Source organism: Zalophus californianus, chromosome 8 (genome assembly GCF_009762305.2).
Source record: "Zalophus californianus isolate mZalCal1 chromosome 8, mZalCal1.pri.v2, whole genome shotgun sequence".
NCBI classification, from domain to species: Eukaryota; Metazoa; Chordata; class Mammalia; order Carnivora; family Otariidae; genus Zalophus; species Zalophus californianus.
In genome coordinates, this window is record NC_045602.1 from 132,681,676 (window position 1) to 132,686,092 (window position 4,417).

Here is a 4,417-nt window from a genome sequence, read left to right on the forward strand (position 1 = left end):
TGGGTTCTTCTCTATAGAAAATGCTTGTTCTTTGAGGACTGCAAACAGTGGTTTGTACTACTCATGCGTGTCACAGAGAGGAGTCTGACATGTTGAGAATCTGTTATACTTACATGGTCCTTATGCACAAAATACCTGGCAGGGTTCCTAGCCAGATTTTGAGCCATGGGACTATGATACCCCAGCCCTCTGAACCTGGATTAGAGGCTGATGTCTGCTCCAAAAGTAGTCTGCTCCAAAAGTAAATATAACATGGGCATAGGTTAAGATGCCCAAATAATGCATGGTCAAAATTATGCTAATATTGAGAGAGAAAGAGGCTTCACTAATACTGTGCTGGGGCGATCAGTATGACTTGGGACACTGGATAACCTGGTTCAGGCACAGGACACAGCCTACACCACCTGAACACCTCCCCATGTATCATGTCGTTGAAAAAATATGCTGTGATAACTCCTCTTTTATACACAGGAAACTGAGGAACAGGGAGGGTAAGAAACTTCCTAAGACGACATAAACCCGGAAGTGGCCAAGTCAGGAGAGAAGCCAGGAGCCTCAGGGACCACCTGGCTGGAGGAGTCCTACTGGGAAGGATGCTCTGCGTCGGGGAGGTGGCGACTGGTCCCATCAGATTCTTTGCCTCGGAAGGTTTGTCGCGGCAGAGAGAGACAGAGAATACAGGTGGGGTAGAATCAAAGTTGAGTCACGTGGCAAGAAGGCCAATGACCGAGCTTGGGAAAAGAGGAGAGAGCGTTGCAATGGATGGTCCTTAGAAGATGAGCCACCGGAGCATCTTAGTGAGTGGGAGTCACAGCAGTCCGGGGGTACAGGAGCTCTGCTGACCTGCTAAGAGAGTACCTGCCGTCCTTGATCCCTCGGGGCATCGGCTCCACCTGGTGTCACCCGATGTTGCTTCCAACAGCGGGAGTGGGGTGAAGTCGGAAACCAGCCGCGCAGCCCATTATGGCGAGGTGAAGCACAAATCAGAGGCAGCCACTCCAGATGCACCGCAAGGGAATGGGCAGAAGAGGCTTGTCTTGGGCGGGAGATGAGGAGACCTCAGCTCCACGCTGCCCTCCAGCATCTGAAAGTTTATGGAGCCCGCCACGCGGCCCAGCCACGTCCGCTGTCCAGAGGGCCTCAACACCGCCGCGCTCACTCATTTTCACCTTGAAAATGGCTGGAGGGGCGGCAACCCGCAGGCGCACACTCCACGGACGGGGTGGGGCCGGGAGCCTCCAATGCCCGGCGCTGGCGGGTCAGCGGCGGTCACCGCGCCTCCGTGACCTCCCAGCCCCCTCCACACACCGCTTTCCCGACAAGAGAACAGGTCTGAGAGGCTCTGCGAGCCGCTCTGCTGGGCCTGGTGCGCCGCGGGGGCTGCTTCAGGGAGGCTGGAATTGAACTTGGAGGACCATGGCCTGCGGTTGGAGGGAGCGAGCCCAAACCCCGGTGAGCACCTGCGAGTTAGTTGGCTTCGGTCGGCCAGGGTCATCCGCCTAAAGCCTCCCAGTGCGCCGCAGCTTTGCCTTTCTGGAACATGGCCAGGCCAGGGTCAAGCCAAGGCACATTCCTATGCTCTAATGTCTGCCGGAGCAGTGGGGGAGAGGTGTGCTCTGTGCTAATTGCTGTTCTTGAAAACGGGATTCAAGAAGGCCTCAAGGGTTCCTGCCAGGAGTCCTAATCTTTTTCTGTTCTTCAGTGCCGCTTAAGGGGTACTGTGGAAACTTGCTGTATTTTATTTTATTTTTTTTTTGTTTTAAGATTTTATTTTTAAACAATCTCTCCACACCCATCGTGGGGCTGGAGCTTAGAAACCCGAAGTAAGAGTATTTGCCCTATGGACTGAGGCAGTTGGGCACCGCCTGTATTTTATTTTTAAAACTTGCATAAGGTAGTTTGAAAGCCCCAATGAAAGTGAGTGAAGCTGCCAAATGAACTCTTTAGTTAGGAATCTAGACTTTAGAGCCAGAGGGCCTGATTCAGATGCTGCTTTAGTGCTTTCCAGCTGTGTGATAGGGCAAATTGCTTGTGTTCTTTGTGACACACTTCCTCATCTGGGAAATGGGCGCAGTAGTAATACCTAACTCATGTAGCTTTGTAAGAAGTGAATGAACTTAGTAATAGAGCTGGAAGTCCGGAACTGTGATGCCGCCAGCTTTGCTTTTCTTTTTCAACATTCCTCTGGCTATTTGGGGTCTTTTCTGTTCCATACAAATTTTAGGATTATTTGTTCCATTTCTTTGAAAAAAGTGGATGGTATTTTGATAGGGATTGCATTGAAAATGTAGATTGCTCTAGGTAGCATTGACATCTTCACGATATTTGTTCTTCCAATCCTTGAGCATGGAACGTTTTTCCATTTCTTTGTGTCTTCCTCAATTTCTTTCATGAGTATTTTATAGTATTCTGAGTACAGATGCTTTGCCTCTTTGGCATTTATTCCTAGGTATCTTATGGTTTTGGGTGCAATTGTAAATGGGATCGACTCCTTAATTTCTCTTTCCTCTGGAAAACAGTATGGAGGTTCCTCAAACAGTTGAAAATAGAGCTACCATGCAATCCAGCAATTGCACTACTGGGTATTTACCACAAAGATACAAATGTAGGGAGCCGAAGGGGTACATGCACCCCGATGTTTATAGCGGCAATGTCCACAATAGCCAAACTGTGGAAAGAGCCAAGATGTCCATCGACAGATGAATGGATAAAGAAGATGTGGTATGTATATACAATGGAATATTATGTAGCCATCAAAAGGAATGAAATCTTGCCATTTGCAATGACGTGGCTGGAACCGGAGGGTATTATGCTGAGTGAAATAAGTCAATCAGAGAAAGACATGTATCATATGACCTCACTGATATGAGGAATTCTTAATCTCAGGAAACAAACTGAGGGTTGCTGGAGTGGTGGGGGATGGGAGGGATGGAGTGGCTGGGTGATAGACATTGGGGAGAGTATGTGCTATGGTGAGTGCTGTGAATTGTGTAGGACTGTTGAATCACAGATCTGTACCTCTGAAACAAATAATACAATATATGTTAAAAAAAAAAAGATAGCAGGAGGGGAAGAATGAAGGGGGGGAAATGGAGGGGGAGATGAACCATGAGAGACTATGGACTCTGAAAAACAAACTGAGGGTTCTAGATGGGAGGGGGGTGGGGGGATGGGTTAGCCTGGTGATGGGTATTAAAGAGGGTACGTTCTGCATGGAGCACTGGGTGTTATACGCAAATAATGAATCATGGAACTAATGTTGTAATGTATGGGGATTAACATAACTATAATAAAAAATATGTATATATATAAAAAAGAAGTGAATGAACTGAAATAGGTAACAGGCTGGTGCATAGGAAACACAAGATTGATGTCAGGTCTTATTTGTTACTGCAGCTACTGCAGTGCAGAGCTCAGAATTAACCTGCCATCTCATTCACCTACATGAACTTTTTGCAAATGCAACATTAATTTGGAAAGTTTACAGCTCTGACCTTGCCGTATGTATATGATACCATATATATTATTAGCTACTGGTGCAAGGACAGGCGATACCAGGGAAATGTATAACATCTCTCAGAATGCTATCATATTATTTTGGGGGTGTTTCCTGTTGTTTCTCATTTGATTGTAATGTATGTTATGTACTATGTCATTTTCCCTCTCTTTTAAAAATTTTTTTAAATTCCAGTGTTATATTAGTTTCAGGTGCACAGTATAGTGATTCAACAGTTCTTTATGTTGCTCAGTGCTCATCACGATAAGTATACTCAAAAATTCGGAATGCTTCACGAGTTTGTCATCTTCGCTCAGGGGCCACACTAATCTTTGTATTATTCCAGTTGTAGTAGATGCGCTACTGAAGTGAGCACTGTAATGTTCCTATTTTGAATTATATATATTTATTGAATACGTTATATATTTTATATATCTTTTACATGTAAAGTATCTTTCGTAAGTATCCCTATATTGTATATGTAAAAATATATGAACATTTGCAATAGAGTAATAGTTTTATAATATATAAACATATACAAATCATGGGAGATACATTTATTTTACATATGTATATATTCTATAAAATAGCATTTTTATATCATTTGAGATGTGAAATATCTCAAAAAAGATACAGATAATAGTATAATCAACACTTATGTATGTATTACCCAGATAGAATAAATATTAACTTTAAAAGTTGTTTAATTTTTTAAAGAAATAAAACACTACAGATGCAATTACTTCTATTCTGTTCCATTTCCTTCCCTATCTGCCTCTTTTTTCCACCTCCAGTTAATGCTATTCTGAAGCTGCTGTGTATCTTCTACATCTCTGATTTTAATATTTTAGCATAAATGTATGGTCCACAGGCCAATATTTAAAATGTGGCATCATATTTTTGTTTTTAAGCCAGGTAAAT

At 43.9% G+C, this 4,417-nt stretch overlaps 1 pseudogene; it reads right to left on the reverse strand.

The window, feature by feature from the left end:
• Positions 1-3,772: 3,772 nt before the first annotated feature.
• Positions 3,773-3,872, reverse strand: LOC113938800 (annotated as a pseudogene).
• Between the last annotated feature and the right edge of the window lie 545 nt (positions 3,873-4,417).